General features: G+C 36.8%; 1 protein-coding gene and 1 non-coding gene across 15 annotated transcripts in view; one reads left to right on the top strand and one right to left on the bottom strand.

Moving 5' to 3' along the window:
* Positions 1 to 18951, bottom strand: part of COBLL1 (cordon-bleu WH2 repeat protein like 1) — a 159706-nt gene that overhangs the window by 107316 nt on the left and 33439 nt on the right. The window lies entirely within an intron of this gene.
* LOC131751710 (small nucleolar RNA SNORA42/SNORA80 family) lies at positions 2173 to 2305 on the top strand. Its single transcript, XR_009334275.1, has one exon. It is a non-coding gene; the product is annotated as a small nucleolar RNA SNORA42/SNORA80 family (small nucleolar RNA).

Genomic DNA, 18951 nt, shown 5'->3' on the forward strand with positions numbered 1-18951 from the left:
GATGAAGGCAATAAAAATACAAATATCAAGATAAAATATGAATATAAATTCTCTATAATTAGACATGAACCAAAGACCCCTTCCTCAATTTTTTCTCTTAGCTTAGAAACTGGCATCTTGTATTTGCTCACTAAGCATAAAAACTTTTTTTTTTTTTGAGGTACGCAGGCCTCTCACTGTTGTGGCCTCTCCCGTTGCGGGGCACAGGCTCCGGACGCACAGGCTCAGCGGCCATGGCTCACGGGCCCAGCCGCTCCACGTCATGTGGGATCTTCCCGGACCGGGGCACGAACCTGTGTCCCCTGCATCGGCAGGCAGACTCTCAACCACTGCGCCACCAGGGAAGCCCCATAAAAACTTTTAAGAAGATAAGTAAAGAAAAAAATGGAACGACTACACAAGGAACTCCAGAAAAGGAAACATGGTTTACATAACACAGCATCGGTCATTGAGGGAAAGTTTTGGAGGACACTCTACTTCTCTCTAGAAGCCAATTCAGCTTTTCACAGTTTTAGGCACCTGAACTAAAAACAATGCCAAAAGACACAATTTTAGCTTAGAAATAACTTCCTTCCTTTCCACACTTCTGCATAACTTGAACTACTGCCTTATAATGTGCTCTCCAAAAGATAACTCCCATCAGAAATCTCCAGGAAAATCCACATCTAAATTACTTTCCATCCAGAAATAAGGTATATATAAATACATAAGTTTATATTGTACACACACACTTTATTCTCTGCATCTTACCTTTGAAAAAGTACTCTGCTGAATACTCTCCCAGAGTTATATCACTAACTACTTTTTTCTGGTACTTTGGGATTAAGAACTAGAGTTTAGCTCTAGCATCCCTTGCTCCATTTGCTATAATATCCAACCTCCTAAAAATGTTTTCAAAAAAAGTATAACTGTACATATTAATCAAATATTTATTTTTAAAGTATTTATTCACCAAAAAATTCCCTAATGGCATGGTTAAAAAAAAAATCTTTGTGGTTACCAGAGGCGGAGGTGGGGAGGGGCAGAAAGAAGGTGGTCAAAAGGTACAAACTTCCATCTATATGATTAAAAAGTACTAGGGATGTGATGTACAGTATGATCAGTATAATTAAGACTGCTCTATGTTATATATGAAAGTTAAGAGATCAAATCCCTAGAGTTCTCACCACAAGAAAAAGAATGGTTTTTTAAATGAGATAATAGATGCTCACTAAACTTATGGTGGTCATCATTTCGTGATATATGTAAGTCAAATCATTATGCTGTACACCTTAAACTTATACAGTGCTATATGTCAATTGTATCTCAATAAAGCTGGAAGGAAAAAAGATGAACACTCATCCTAACAGCAAACAGATTATATCTAGAAGCTGCTAACATATCATGACGGCAGTTTCTCAGAAATTAAATTATTGTTAGAAAAAAACAAATCTTGTCAACTATATATGTACCCCCTCAAAACACTGGAAAGGAAAGATTGGAAAATCTTCCACAGGACACAGGACCAGAAAGGCCCAAGGTGATATTTTAATGAGGGTCCGAGGTGAGGAAGGTCAGGAAATGTGGTCATGGAAAACAAAGCCAGGTATCCTCCATCACCATGATTCTTTTTTAATGGCATTCATGGTAGGATGGATATAGTGGACTGGAGCTCAATCTCCATACCAATGTCCTTCCTGTGTACCTTCCTGTATGACAGAGGCCAAAACCCTTCACGTTTCTTTTTCCAGGCTCCCCTGCAACCAGGGGTCTACAAATTAGATATGCAGGCATGAGATTAGGAAGAAGAAAGTGAGCTAAGCAAGGCTGTGAGACATTGGGTTTTGCTGCTACAGCACTCCTTTGTCCAGTAACTAATCTCATGGGTATAAAAAAGCAAAGCACGGATGGGACACTTTTTTTTTTTTTCTTTCTGCATCACAGTGATACTCTAAGGGCAGCTTCTCCACCTTCCTGACTGTAGCAGAAGCAGCAGTGCCCCTGCCAGGCCAGATAAAAGGCCGTAACACACCTAAAGGCCGAGCCTAGGTCCTGTTGCTCCTAACTGCCAACACTTTTATCAGTATCATTACCTTCTTTTCTATTTAAAACAGCTAGGTTTTCTTTTATGTTCTGAAACTGAAAACTGACACTACACATTTGTATTAAGATATTTAAAAAGATAAGTGCTATGCATGGGTTTGGATTTATGGCAGGCCCATCCCCTCTGGGCCTCACATAGTGTCCCATGCTGGAGCAAACTGGCCCGGAACCATTGCCTGGCTTCTGCCTGTAGGCTGCAGGCACTGAAGCGGGTTGCACAGTGGGAAAAGAAAAAATATAAGCGCTCAATTATTTTATTTTTTTAATCCAAATCCTCCTTTGATAAACGCATAAGAGAGGCTATCTTAAGTAAGGAGTAGATCCACTTCCCAAACCAAATTCCATTTGCTCCTGAAAGAAGAGCTAGGGTCTTGATTATCTCATAACTGAAAATGGTCAGCTTTTTACAAAGCATCACGACTAAGAAACATATAACACAAGTTAATATCTAGGGCCGAATTCAGGCTCCTTAACTCACTATGTGACCTTGGGCCTCAGCTTCCTCAACGTTCAAATAGCACAGTACCAACCACACAGAAACACTGCTAAACACTCTGTATTAAAATTGCATATGTAAAGTACCTTAACAAGCACTAGATGCCATGAGGGGGAAAAAAATTTCCTTTTTAAGTGACTTAAAAGTTCTTTTGGCTCAATGAGACTTCTAGGAATACTTAAAGTTTTGAAACATCCATTTTTTTTAATTACTAATGCTCTGTGTATGGAGAGAATACTTTTAAGCACATACTCTTTCTCTGTGAAGATCCTACCCTTCAAAAACTCCTGCCTGAAAATCAGTGACCTACTGCTGCCCCACCCCAGGGTTAATCCCTTCCATGGCCTACAATACTCCAGACCTCTCCTTGGAGTGGACATTCCATGGGAAGACACACCCTGTAGTTCCCACCCATAAACATTCTTACCACGAAACTCCACTGAATTTCCAATCAGGGATCACTACTCAGCCTAAGGTAAAAAGAATTCACCAACTTTATCTTCTGCCCCTTAATTCCAAAAGCAGTCCAGAGATAATACGATCCTAGACGCGCCTCCCCACCCCACCAGCAAAGGGCAGAAACTCTTAAATTTACCCTTATGAGCCAGACCTACCCCCAAGTAGATTATGATTCAGGTCTCTGAAATACCCAGTATATCCCTTTCTAGGGTGATTTGCACACTGTTTATATTGTAGAAATAAACGGAAAATTTTTTTCAGCTGGAACAAAACCCTGCTACATGATAGTGGTTTATAAACCCTTTTAAAGAAAGGTTTTGACCTTTTCTTTAAAATATAAAACCAAGAAAGAAGGGATTTATACCATCTTAGATTTCCAGCACTATCAAAACTGAATCTTTTACAAATGTGACATATTTTAGCTAACAAGACTTAATTTCAAGTATTTTCGCATGTAATTTTGACATACATTTTATTTTGCCTGAAAATTCTAGAGGAAAACAAATGAGAGACTTTTATGATAATGTTTTGCCCTAATTAATCTTAGTTTTTGCATCGGATCCTTAGGACTCAAACCACTAGTGACCAGGAAACATGCTGTACTTTGACAGATTTTTGTTTTTATAGCTTCCATGTTAAGTTCCACGTGAAATTCCCTTCCAATATTAATGGGTGTGCATGTGACGAGAAATAAAAAGGAAAAAAGAATCCTAGTATTTCATAGAATAAGAAAGACATTTGTACAAGAAACCGTTCAGCAATTCAAAACCAAGCACAGTGTCTATTTATAGCAGGCTGAGGTTAGTACCATTTTACTCATCAGAAAAAATCAATAAGACCATAAGCATTTTCCTTTATGAAGCATAAAGTACGAAAATCATTAGGGTCATTCATTATAAAGGCAGTTTACAATTACAGATTAAAGATTTGTGCATGTGTGTTTTAAAATTCATATTATGAAAAGTTTTACACGATAGTTAAACAACTTCTACATAAGTTATTTAATTACTCGATCATAGTTAGGCCCCCCAAATCATATGGTTTTCTATTTATAATCACCAGGTCACATATACTTAGAAGAGGAAGAATGAATTTGAAGGAAGCCACAGCAGAACTCTTTGTTAAGCAAAAGAATTGTCTGCCTTTTTAATGTGCCAATTGCTTAAAAGGAAAAATCCAAACCTCAAAACTGAAGTTGAACCACAGCCTTCTCATCTGTATCCTGGCAATAGCAGTACCTAAATCATTCCATAGATGTAAGATAAAAGAAAATTGCACTCATCTAAATGCTACGTATGAAGGGTAGAAGGAATGTCTTTTGAGTTTGAGAGGCATCTTACACCTGGGGGCAGTCCTGGTAAGAATTTTCAGAAGTATACAGATACAAGTTCATTTCAGGTGATTTGGGGGAGGGCATGGGGTGAGGTGGGTAGGGAGACAAAAATCAGGTGAGGGAAATGCAGACGTCCTTAAAAATCATACGATGCCATACTTGGAATTCTGACATTTCAGTGACCCTTTACTTCAGGCATAGTGATGACCCAGCAAATTTCATACCATTTGGCAAATTCCATTGTTCAGTCAGGGGCACACCCCTGAACAATGCAGTCAGAGACGAAGGGAGGAGAAAGAATAGGACTAAGTGGGGCTCAGTACATACACGGCACAGGTACTTAAACTCCCCAGGAATCACAAGGGAACTTCATCTCCCTACACAAAATGTGATGGTTCAAAGACATCCCCTTGCACCCCACCCCTTTCTCCACCCTCCCTGCCTTGGGTTGCTCTAGTGTTTTCTTCTTAAGTCAATACCATTTATACCTAAAAGCAAAAAGCATTGTTAAACTCTCAAATCCTTTCCCTACCCAATGAGTACTAGCATTTAAGACCTGGTATTGTTCAGAAAAGCCAAGAATATGAATTTTTAAGCCTCCTAAGTCAATGCCAACAGCAAGAGCCAATACAAACAAAAGTGAATTGTGAGAAATACTTATCACAGTTACCAGTCTTCACTAAGCCCACTTCCTTCTAGGACTCTTCTCATCTTCATCTCTAGGGAAAAGTTGCTTCCACATATCAAGTAATCAAATATGTTTATTTTGAAAGGGAAACTACCCTAGATGCTTCTTTTAAAGTTACTCCTTTATAACAGCATGCTAAAAGGAGAACTTTTTTTTTTAAAGTGACACAGTACTTTGAAGCACTCACAAGGCTAAAAGGATACACACCGCAAAGTCTTCAACAGAAGAGGAATATTATGCATATTATACACATACACAGAGAGAAAGAGAAAAAGAGGCAGACGGAGACAGAGAGTAGAAATTATAATAGAAAAAGGATATTTTTTACTTCTGATAAAAATATGCAATTCCCTCAGGGTTTAGCAAATTAAAGTGAATTGAATGCCACTTAAATTTCTTCATGGTATTTTACTACTCATCATTTCCATTGATTCACTGTATTTTATTAAACTTACCATGCAAATACCTTCCAAACCCTTCTTGTACCTCGAGTGGATAAATTGCCCAATTACCACCTGCCAGTTAAATTAACTCTCTCTAGGTTTGCATGCTAAGAAAACTGAGCCTGAGCTTGTGCCTCCTGATGTGACATGTTATGAAATATATGATGCCATCTACAGTATATTCTAGTCAAACACCATTTAACTTCAGTCCATGTTGCCTAAATCTAACTGTTCCATATAGAGGGATTTAAGAACAAGCTAACACCACCACAAGGACACAACAGAAAAATCCAGAAAGAGCAATATTTTGTAGGACAAATGGCCTGGTCCTTTCAAAAGTCAGTGTCATGACTTGAGAAGTTTACAGGACATAACCAGATGCACAGCAAAGCCCCAGAGTAGATCCTAATTAGGACAAAGTATCTATAAAATGTGTTAAAGGCAACTGAGCCAATGTGAGAATGGACTGGGTATTACATAAAATGAAAATGTATTGATGTGGAAAGGTGAAGAGCATTAACAGAAAAAAAAAAAGGAAAAGCAGTTGATAAACCAGCATGAACAGCATTTCATTTGGGTAAAAACAAATGTGTGTGGGCATAAACAGATCTTGAATTCTACACCTTGAAGGGTAAATAAAGATACTCTCTGGATAAGAGAATGTCACTTTACCTTACTTTTGCTTATTAATATCTTCTAGCTTTCTAGAATGGATATTTCTAATAAAGTAATATTAACATAAACTTATTATAATTAATAAAAACCTTAAAAAGAGGTTGGATTTCTGCCCAGGTAACCAATCTCATAAAATTTTAAGGTGTGTGATGACAGATGGAGTTGCTGGCCTTCCAAAAAGAAGAAAAGGTGTTTAGTTAATAAAACTGTCTGACGGAAAAAAAATTAATTGAAATCCTTTCACATCTAGAATTGCCCATAAAGGTTCTAAAAGTCAATGCTATTCACAAGACTAGAAGGAAAATGAGGCATTACTTCTAGGAATTTTGCTGATGTCATCAGTCACAAGTAAAATATCAATGTAACTGAAAGTTCTTTCATGTGCAAGCATTACCAAACTAGGCAATGCTGGGTCCCTGCTGGCTGAAATCTGCCAGGCAAGCTGGGAGAGGTGGTGATAAGGAGTATCACAGAGGGAAGGATGGACCTGCAAACTTCTCCCCTTAAACTACAACCCGAAACACTCTCTACAAACAAGACAACCACGATTAACTTGAGACCAGCTGATGCAAACTAAACAGCTTCCAGAAGATTTAAGGGATGTTATGATCAAAGTTCAGCCAAGTCTTTCATATCCCATTGGTATGATTTCAGTTGTCATAAGTTTTATAATTCATTCCTTCAGAAGATAGGAAATTGCATGCAAGGCCAAATGAGTACCAAGTTCACATTTTGCATAATTTCTAGATTTGATATGCTGGCATAACCCCTCACAACAGATGCTGTGTGAGTTATCAGTTTACTGCCTCTCAGTTCCAAATGCTTCAATGCAGGCCTCGAGCTAAACAACGGAATTCCTTTATGCATCCCTCCTTTAAAGTGGGCGTGATGTTAAGCTTTCGTATGGAGGGCACTGGAACACTGAAGAGGAAAGGACTTCCTGGAATTCCCGGCCTGGGCTGGGGGGTGGTTGGGGTTCCACAGGGAGAGACATCTGGTAGACCCTGCCCCAGCCAGGGGCACAGAACATCATCCCCCATGATCTTGCTGCCTCTTCCTGCAGCAACTTCTTATCAGTCTAAAACCTTCACGAGCTCACCTGAGAGACAAAAATGTCCAAATAAATCCTCAGTGGAATCTTTGATCCCGGAGTTTATGCTCTTTCATTTCATCATGACCATCTTCCCCTTCCTCCCTGCGGACGTCTATCCTTCATCAAAATGAAGTATAACTGAAATATTTTGTCAGTTTGTGTTTTCAAGACACTCTGATTATATTTTTTTGAACTAAGGTACATTTTTCTTCCAAGAAAAATGGGAGGGAATATGGAGGACACTTTGCCCACTTTTGAAAAAGCCAGTGAGTACTTTCTTCCTCTAGGAAAGAAGTGACCTCTCTTTTGTTTCCTTTTTCGCCAAGCAAGAACTCTTCTAACAGATACAAATGTTACTAAATAGTTTCAATTTCTGGGGAAACCAGATTGAAACTGAAACTATATAATTTTACTCCTATATGATTATGCTTGCTACAGAATTATTAAAATTTACAATGAAAGGATCAGTTATTACTGAAGATAAGGTCAGAAATCTATGGTTATATTGGCTTGTGCTTAGTATACCTAAAGCAAACTTTAAACACGGAAGTGGCCAACAAATTTAAAAGAAAATGTATTTGCCCTAATTTCAACACAAAAATTGTCAATGCTCTCACTGCAGAATTTCTGAGTGGATAAATCAGCAGTGAATAAAAGAACAAAATCTGAGACTCCTATGCAAATTAAGGAAGTCTATTCCCTCTTTAAAATACCCGCCTCTACATCTCATCATCATTTGTATAAAATGTTTAAATGGGTAACAGATTTCCCACAATTTGTTTCATACACACAGATTTGTTTTTTAAATATCAATTCTCCAATCCTCTCTAACATTTGCCAAGGCTGCCAGCAGAATCAGTCTTAAATAGCTCAAACATAATTTTTCATGACTTCTCTTCTTTAAGGAAAATTGTCATAAATATGTTACTCTGACCCCACATATTCAACTCCAATTACTCAAGCCAAAAATTATTTTCCTTTAATAAATACTTTAAGACTATAAATAAGAGTTGGGTATTCAGAGTTGAGAAAGGAGTTGTACTGTAATTTTCCTGACAGGGAGTAGACAAGGGAGAAATGTTACAGGATCTCAACACATATGTGGATTGCCTGATAATAACAAACAAAAGTTTTTAAAATAAATTTCTATCCTTTTTTAAAATTTTATTTTATTTATTTATTTTTGGCTGCATTGGGTCTTTGTTGCTGCGTGCGGGCTTTCTCTAGTTGTGGTGAGCGGGCTTCTCATTGCAACGGCTTCTCTTATTGCAGAGCACGGGCTCTAGGACTGCAGGCTTCAGTAGTTGTGGCGCTTGGGCTTAGTTGCTCCGCGGCATGTGGGATCTTCCCGGCCAGGGCTCGAACCCATGTCCCCTGCATTGGCAGGTGGATTCTTAACTACTGCGCCACGAGGGAAGCCCAACAAACAAAATTTGATATGTGATTAGGAAGACTTAGTTACAGTCACTGCAAAAGAGATTGTTCTTGGTTCTAGGTGTAGGAAAGATGAGGTAAGCACACACTACCCTGTCTCTCGAATAGAATACAGATATAAAGCTTGGATGGAATGAATGAAGCAACAATTTGAGGACCCAGAGTAAAATGGAGCAAGTGGACTGAAGAAAACCAGAATTCAAAGTACCACTGAACTGGTGATGAATTAACCATTTTTTTCCCTTCAGTATGCCCCAGCCAGGACTCAAGGCAGCCCAAAACTCAGAAGCAGACAATAGATGCAAAGAGAAGCCCAACAGTTCAGAGTCAAGGAGCAGGAAAGTGGTATCTTAATGCACAGAAATAGGAAGTAAAATATCTTTTAAAATTTCCTTTCATAGAGTAAAACAAATACCGTATGCTAACACATATATATGGAATCAAAAAAAAAATGGTCATGAAGAACCTACAGGCAAGACGGGAATAAAGTAAAGACACAGACCTACTGGAGAATGGACTTGAGGATATGGGGAGGGGGAAGGGCAAGCTGTGACAAAGTAAGAGAGTGGCATGGACATATATACACTACCAAATGTAAAACAGATACCTAGTGGGAAGCAGCTGCATAGCACAGGGAGATCAGCTCGGTGCTTTGTGACCACCTAGAGGGGTGGGATAGGGAGGGTGGGAGGGAGGGAGACAGAGAGGGAAGAAATATGGGTATATATGTATATGTATAACTGATTCAGTTTGTTATAAACCAGAAACTAACACACCATTGTAAAGCAATTATACTCCAATAAAGATGTTAAAAAAAATTTCCTCTCATAAAAATCAAAAATATTTCTAAATAATAGCCAAGAAAAAATTTAAAATACCACAAAAATGAACTACGTGGATATAACTTCATCAAAATGTATACAGAATCTATATTCTGAAACCTACATGACACTGATAAAAGAAATCAGAGAAGACCTAACTAAATGGAGAGTCATACAATGTTCATGGATTAGAAGACTCAACACAGTAAAAAGGTCCATTCTTCCCAAATTGATCCATACATTTAACACAATTCCAATCAAAACTCCAGAAGACTGACAATATATACACTAATATGTATAAAATGTATAACTAATAAGAACCTGCTATATAAGAAAATAAATAAAATTTAAAAAAAAAAAACCTCCAGCAGAATTTTTGCAGCTATAGACAAGCTGATTGTAAAATACATACTAAGGCAAAGGACTGAGAAGAGAAACAATTTGAAAAAGAAGAGAAAGCTAGAGAACCACACTACTCGATTTCAATCTTACTATAAAGCTAATCAAAACAGTGTGGTATTGACAAATGGATAGACACATAGATTAACATAACATAATAGAGAGCCTAGAAAGTCACACAAATATAAAGAACTTATTTTTGACATAGGTTAAAGTTCAATAGACAGGATAGTCTTTTCAACAAATGATGTTTGAATAATTAGACATATGTATGCTAAAAAACAAACAAACAAAAACTCTATACCTTTAACAAAACTTAACTCAGGGTAAATAATAGCTCTAATTACAAAGGAAAGCTGTAAGGCTTACAAAACACACAAAACATACACAGGAGTATATCTTCATGATCTGGGGTTAGGCAACAACTTCTTAGATAAGACACCAGGGAACAATCCATAAAAGAAAAAATTGACAAATTGTACCTTATTGAAATAAGAAACTTTTGACCTATAACATACACCCTTAAGAGAATGAAAGGACAAACTACAGTCAGGGAGAAAATATCTGCAACTCACATTAGACAAAGAATTTATATCCAGAATATATAAATAACTCTGAATATTCAACAATAAGAAAATAAGCCTCTTTAAAAAATCAACAAAGGGCTTAAAACAGACAGTTCACTAAAGAGGATCAACAAAAGGCAAATAAGTACACCAGAAGGTCTTCAACACCTAGCACCACTAGGGAAATGTAGATTAAAAAAAAAATGAGATCACTACACACCTATTAGAATGGCTAAAATAGATATGGACAATACCAAGTGTTGCCAAGGATGCAGAACAAACAAAACTCATGCATTGTTGGTAGAATGCAAAATGGTAGAGTCATTCTGGAAAATGGTTTGGAAGTTTCTCATGAAGTTAAACACACACTTACCATATGACCCAGCAATCACTTTCCTAGACACAAGAGAAATGAAAACTTAAGTGTTTACACAAAAACCTGTACATGAATGCTCTACTCATAATGACTCATAACTGGAAGCAACCCAAATGGCATTCAATGGGTGAATGGATACACACACTGTAGTACATCCATACTATGTAATACTACACCAAGCAATAAAAAAGAACTACTGATACACATAAATAGTGAATGAATCTCAAAGGCAGTATGCTAAGTGAAAGCAGATGGTCTCAAAAGTTTATGATTCCTTTTTTATGACATTCTTAGAAAGTCAAACTATAGCGAGAGACGATCAGTGGTCACCAAGGGTCAGTAGTGATGGGGGAGGATGTAACTACAAAGAAGAGTTTCTCTGGAAGGATAGAACTGTTTTGTGTCCTGATTATGGAAGAGTTTTCATGAATCTGTGCATAAGCCAAAATTCCTGGAACTGTACACCCAATTAATGTGAAGTTTACTTATGTTAATTAAAAAAACGTTATAGAATGGACATTTATTTCCAGACGGCCACATAATTTTTGACTTGTTCCTTTCTCCATGCCATTTTAAAGTAAAAATATCCATGACAGAAGAAGGAAATTGCACAAGTAAATAACACATTTATTTCCATTATCTGTGAACATGCAGTACATTCTAACAAAACAATGGGCTCTAGAGGCTGAAGGGAGATTGGGCTACAGTATAAACTCCCACAGACACTGCTAGTCATCTGAACCACATTTTATTTCTTGAGCATTCAAAAGGAAAAATAAAAAGAACATAATAATAATGTATTTTCCTGATTCTTTGTAGTTACACTTGAAGTAAGTGTGAAAGTTCATTTGCACTTAGAACCTAGCAATACAGAGTTTAGCAACTAAATAACAGGAGATTAACATTCACAAATGGATGCTATTAACCATCCAATCAAAAAAGAAAAGCATATCTGTGGGGAAATTAAAGTTAAGAATCTAAAAAAGAAAAAAAAAAAGTAAAAGACTTGTATTTTTGTAGACCTCACAGTGCTCTGCACAGTACCCGGCATGTGGGTAACACTCATCATAATTCCGTAAAGTATCATCTAATAAAAAGGAATATCCAACATAAAGCCCACAGACCAAACATGTACCTCTACATCGAAGGCTAAGCTCTAACAATTCACACATGCAAACACGTGGGAGCATCTGCCAGTAATAAATGTGGGGGCAGGGAATGATTTAAATGTGGAAAGACTGAGTTCACTTGGGCCAGCACAGCAGGAAAAGGCAAGGGATGGGGGTTATTGAAGTCAAGGGGAGGGTGTATGCTCAGCTTCCTCTGCACCATTCACCCGACAACGCTGACTTACTTTCCAAGTAAGGTCCATTGGATGACATGAGGGAGGGTGTTAGAGCATGAATATGTTCAGGGATGTAGGCTATGGGAAACTTGCAACAACTTAAAGTAAAATTCTGAAATAGTTTTATTTTAATACTAACAGGTTTCATTCTCGAAATACCAGTATTTTGATATATAAGTATTTTGAAAAGTCTCTACAATTTTCTTGAGAAACATTCAGTTACATTTACTATCAACAGTTGGGAATAACATTTAAAAATCAAACTCAAACTTAAAATAAGGGAGTCAGGAAGGAAAGGGAGGAAAGGAGAAAGGGAAGCAAACAGAGAAACGACTAAGGGAAGATATGATAGATGTTGTCCAAAATCAAACAATAATCAGACAATATAATAGTGCTAAATGATCCATCCCTTTCTGAAGAACAGAAATCACCACTTCAATCAATGACTAAAGGTTGCAATATTGTAGGGAGGGGGGTTCATTCCCCATGATAAACTTTATCTTAAAGAAGGGAGGAAGGGTAATATCCAAAGGATCAGGAGACATGCACTATGATCACTAATACTGAAAAGTAATCTCATGGAAAGTGATCCCCGAACAATTTAAAAAATATGCCTCCCCACCCCATATACTACTGGTATCCTGACCTCTACTAATATTTAGTTTTATGAGCAAACAGATTTCGAACTGAGGCAGCAGAAACTCAACTCCACAGTCCAAGGGTTCTCAAAGAATGGAATTAAAGAAGCTCCGGGGCTTCCCTGGTGGCGCAGTGGTTGAGAGTCCGCCTGCCAATGCAGGGGACACGGGTTCGTGCCCCGGTCCGGGAGGATCCCACATGACGCGGAGCGGCTGGGCCCGTGAGCCACGGCCGCTGAGCCTGCGCATTCGGAGCCTGTGCTCCGCAACGGGAGAGGCCACAGTGGTGAGAGGCCCGCGTACCGCACAAAAAGAAGCTCCTGCTGCTGCAAGTTTCTGCGAGCTCCAAGAAGCACCAGACACAAAAACACAGGATCTTAAGTTAGGCCCCACTTCCACACCCAAAAGAGTGCTTTCCTGAAAAGATCAAGATATGGAAAAGGGGTTTGGAAAAGAGAGAGAAACGTCCACCTCTTTGTCCATTTGTCCGTCCCTCTTTGTAGAACCCAGAAAATAACCTGCCCTCGCACACCCCATACTTAAATTGCAATATGAAAGGTAATAACCACATGAGGTTGGCAAGGTGGCCCCCAGCTCAGTGAGCGCACCCTCTCTTCCCACAGCATGACTCCAGCACCACACACACAGAGTCTCTGACCCACAAACTGAGTGCTGTCCTCAGTGCCTATCCATGTTTTAAATACCAGTAAAAATTAACTTCTGTTTCTTTTAAAATTACATATTAACAATGTTCTAATACTTTCCTTTTCACATCAGTGAGTCATCTCCTACTCCCCTCTCCTCTGGAGATTCCACTGATTTGGGAGATGATGATGCACTAAAATGGCTAAGCGGCAAAGATGCAGATTTTTCCATATTAAATTTTTTAATAAACAGACTTTTTTAAAGAACAATTTTAGGTTTATAGAAAAATTGATCAGACAGGTCAAAGAGTTCTCATATACCCTGTGCCCCTCCCCTCTCCCATATTCCCCTGTTATTTATATCTTGTTGTAGTGTGGTACATTTGTTACAGTTGATGAACCAATACTGATAATTATTAATTAAAGTCTGTAGTTTACTTTAGGGTTCACTCTTTATGTTGTACAGTTCAATGGGTTTCAAAAAATATAATGACATGTGTCCATCATTACTACATCATACAGAATAGTTTCACTGCCCTGAAAACCCCATGTTCCACTTATTCGTTCCTCCTTCCCTGGTCCCTGACGTCTAGCAACTGATTTTTTTTTTTTTTCACTGTCTTCATTGTTTTGCCTTTTTCAGAATGTTGTGTAGTTGGAATAATACAGTGTTACAGTGTGTATTTTCAGGCTGGCTTCTCTCACTTAGCAATTTACATTTAAGTTTCCTCCATGTCTGTTCATGGCTTGATAACTCATTTATTTTCATCCTTGAATAAAGTTTCATTGTATGGGTATACCAGTTTGTTTATCCATTCACCTGTTGAAAGAAATCTTGTTTGCTTCCAAGTTTTGGCATTTCTGAATAAAGCTGATACGAACAATCATGTGAATGTTTTTGTGTAGCTATAAGGTTTCAATTCATTTTGAAACTTATACATACCAAGGAGTGTGATAACTGGATTGTATAGTTAAGAATATGTTTCGTTTTGTAAGAAACTGCCCACCTGTCTTCCAAAGTGGCTGTACTATTTTGCATTCCCACCAGCAATGAATGAGAGTTCCTATTGCTCTATATCCTTGCCAGCATTTGGTGCTGTCAGTGTTTTGAATTTTAATGGTTCTAACAGGTGTATGTATATTAACTTTCACATGCAGACAACTTTCTAAACCTTTTCATTGGTTTTAAATGTTTTCCCTTGATTATCTTAGGTGTTAGATAGCTTACTTACCAAAGGGCGGAGGCGGGGGGAGTGGAAGAAAGAAAAAAGGGAGGGGAAAAAAGTACACTCCTTTGAAATTTGTATACCTCTCACTGCCATATCTGATTTAATGGCACTATCTAGAACTTTCAGGGAAAAAGTTGATGATGTATAGTATTGATGATGACAGGCATCTTTGACTCATTCTTGATTTCAGTGATAAAGCTAATATTTCATCATTAATTAGAACGTTCTCTATTAGCTTAACATACATATTGTTTAATCTATATCCCTCCATTTCTAGGTTTCTGAGTTTTTAATTTTACATCATCTTTTGAGAAGAGCTATTCAGTGGCAGAAGGGCCAGAGTCAATGCTTTATCCCTTTAGAGGACATAATTATATATAACTATATACAACTATAAAGCAGAAGTTATAAAGACACATACTTCACTTCCATAAAGAATATTATTCTGAGCTGTCCAATTATACTATCTAATCTTTCCCAATCTTTATTTCCTTTCAAGGTTTTCACCATATTAGTATAATATTAATGTTTTATTTATATATTTTATTCAATTTAACTTCTTTTATTTTAAGCAATAACATATCAAACTCATGAACTGATAGGTATTATTTTCTAATATAGAATAAAAATGACCATTAAAAGGAAAAAATCACATCCTCTAAAAAACAGTTTGTTACAGTATTGAGAAGTATTGATAGACCAGGCACCTTTCCAGTCAGGAGCCCTCTCTTACTGACCTTTGTCTCCCTAGATTCTAAACACAGTGGCTGGTCCTGAGCAGGAGCTCAGTAAACATTCACAGAATGAATGGACAACCATGAGGTCAAGGACATTCATTAGCTCAGAAGGATGTGCACCTCTTGCCTTGGAGTCATTTTAGCATGAGAGAGAAGATAAAACTGGGAGACAAGGCAAGGGAGATGACCTCCAAGAAGTCTAAGATAAGCATTTCAGTTTGTAAGGAGAAATAAGAGTGAGTTCCCAGGGATGAGTATGACCAGCTAACTTTTGCAACACAAAACTAAGTTTGACACCTAGGTCTGCCACTTATAAACTATGCAACCTTGAACATGATTTTCCCTTGATTTATTAGTGTGAGATATAGCTTTATACTAGTAAGCCATTTTTGAATTCCTGTAATAATCATACTTAGTGACAGATAAATTTATCTTATTAAATATTATTTTATTTTTGCATCTTTACAGCTGTACTCCTAAGAGAGGTTTCTTTCATTCTGTGGGATTTCTTTGTAAAATGTTAGTCGAGATGTGTTCACTACGTAAAAATAAACTCAGAAACTTCAGTTTTTTCTATGCTCTGTAAATCTTTAAAGACTGTTATCTCTTCCTTAGAAGACCAAATAAGCTTGCGTCCCTGACTAACCCCAGAGCCTTTCGGAGGATAGCCCTCTGATAACATTTTTCATATTTTTTTCTATAATAGTTTGATTCAACAGCTCTAATTCTTGATTAAAAATTTACATATTTTCTAGATAGTCATCCATTTCACCTGGAATTTCTAACCTACTACCATATCTATTACGTGTAACTTAAAAACTCTTGGAATCTATAACATTTTTGTTCTTTTCATTAAATTTGCAGGAGAGCTGTGTCACCCTCCCCCCACACACAAAAACCTACATAGTTTTGCAATTCTGTATTTCTTAAATCATTAATTCCTACTTATTTATGCATTATTTACTTCCTCCTGCTTTCATTTGTTCTGTTTTAGCATCATGAGTTAAAGTTCTTACTTCATGTTCTCACATTTTCCAGTTTAATAATGAAAATACAGTATGAAAATACATATGTGTTTGCTTCTGAATATAGCTTACTATTATATTAGCATTGTTTTCTTAATAGTCTATAGCTGTTATTTTGATTTCTTCTTTGTTACCCTAAGAGCTTAGGAGAATTTTACTATTATTTCCATGTGTTTAAGCGGTCTTTGTTTGAGCTTTACTTTAAATAATATCTTTGGGTTGAAGAATGTCTCTGTACAGCTCATATTTATGGAAATAAACTAGGTTTTCCTTCTGGCCCAGTCTATAATTAGTTTTACAACCCTTCTTAAGTATAAAAAGCAATTTTATAATACCTTAGTTTGATGCCTTATGGTCTCTCTTAACTTGGTAAATATTATTTTCAATGCTCTATGCTTGCTGGATTACATAACACTTTAGGGGCTTACCAATATGGATGGGCCCTCATGGTAAGGTCTGCAGAGCCCTTGAATCTAGTTCTAATAGTTTTTCTGCCTCTTTCTTTCAGTCATCACAACTTGCTGTTAGTGTGTCACACTTGTAGCAGTCTATCTCCACTATTCTAAATCACTACTTCTAGCATCTGCCTTTGCTTTTGAAATCAAATAGTACCATCTGCCCTTTGAGAAAAATGCTTGACCTTTGTGACATATGCTTTAGCTACTCTGACCTCATGTTATTTACTTATTTCCTTGTTCTCAGTTTAGTTTTCCAAAGTACAGTGTAAGTTTAACCAATATTTAAAGATTAGTAAAATACTTTAAAGTATTTATATACTTTATTAAGGATTTTTAAAGTACTTAAATACATTGAAATAATAAAATACTACCCACTATTTGTTTTTAATTTGTGTTAAGTATAGAGCACAAAAGTCCACGGTATTTTTAAAGTGTAGTGTTTTCTATATCACGGCCTTTGAAAGAGACTATCACTAAGTGAAATTGTTTCAACCAGAAATAGCTGGTTTGTTGCCCCACTCATATAGTCTTAAAAAGAAAGAACAATGTTTCTTTTTATAGCTAAACAATGTGGTACTTTCTACAACGTTCACAGCACTACACCACACTCATAATTCTTTAATCATCAGACTACATCATCCTCAAAAAATAATACGTTAAGTAGCTCATATTCTCATCTTGTCTAAAACAGTGTTTTGTTGACTTAGTGAATAAATTCCATCATTTCAATTGGATCTGAATAAAATTTACACTTGATGAATTTCAAGAAAAGAACCTTCAGCAATCTCCTCCCACATTCCTATAGAAACCACAAAGTTGAAAGATATATGCAGTTTATGTATTTTAATATTCTGGTAGATATGTTTAATAACATTCATATAAACCATGTGCTATAAAAACCCATGTACGAAGGAAATAAATATTTACTATTAAATAACAAATCTGATGATGAATTCTTCCTACATTATATAATAAAATTTCCCTAGACAGCAAAATTCTTGCTCTTGAGAAGGCCATGCTGGGGATCCCTATTCTTCACCCGTATGATCAGAAGATTAATATAAAACTAATATTGTCTAAAATTCTAAGGGATTAGTTGCCCAAAGTAAATGTAAAATACTTCAAAATTACAGAATTGTTCTTTCAAAAATTAATAGCCAATTCTCAGAGTATTGAGAAATGGCAAGATGACATTTGACCTCTAAGTTATCAATTACTAAGGACTTTATCAATTAGTAAATTTCATATTTGGGGCTTTTTTTTTTTTTTTTTTTTTTTTTGCGGTACGGCTCCGCACGCGCAGGCTCAGCGGCCATGGCTCACGGGCCCAGCCGCTCCGCGGCACGTGGGATCCTCCCGGACCGGGGCACGAACCTGCGTCCCCTACATCGGCAGGCGGACTCCCAACCACTGTGCCACCAGGGAAGCCCCATATTTGGGGCTTTAAAGAACATAAATAGTGGAAATACAAACTTGCAACTCTTTCATTCAGAGATCTGTCACTTATTATCAACTTTATACAGTAATGTATTGATGTATTTATAATAGAGAGGACACAGCATATTCCTAGATTATTATATGATTGAACTTCAATGATATTTTTAAGTATCTGAATAACTCATCCAATTAAAGACTATCATAATCATTCTCACTAAATATACCACAAAATTATTTATTACTTTTGAAACGCCTCGAGTCAGCATCTTTCTAGTACTATGAGTTGCTCTGTCATGATATATAAACTTTCAAACATAGGTACCTTTACACACTTCAGCTCAAAATTTCCTGCAATAAATATATTCACATGATATTCATATCATAAACAATTCTAGCAACATTCACTTCAACTCTCTAGTAAACAATGTTAACAAAAAAGTTGAGTCTTTAAAATAAATGCCAAATATGTCATTAAAAATCACCTATCTCATTTTACTTTGAGATGTTCAGAAAATTTTAGTTATCTCAGAAAAAGTAAAATAATCAAATTCATATCACTAGATATAGCTTCCC

Source organism: Kogia breviceps, chromosome 2 (genome assembly GCF_026419965.1).
Source record: "Kogia breviceps isolate mKogBre1 chromosome 2, mKogBre1 haplotype 1, whole genome shotgun sequence".
Classification (NCBI taxonomy): Eukaryota; Metazoa; Chordata; class Mammalia; order Artiodactyla; family Physeteridae; genus Kogia; species Kogia breviceps.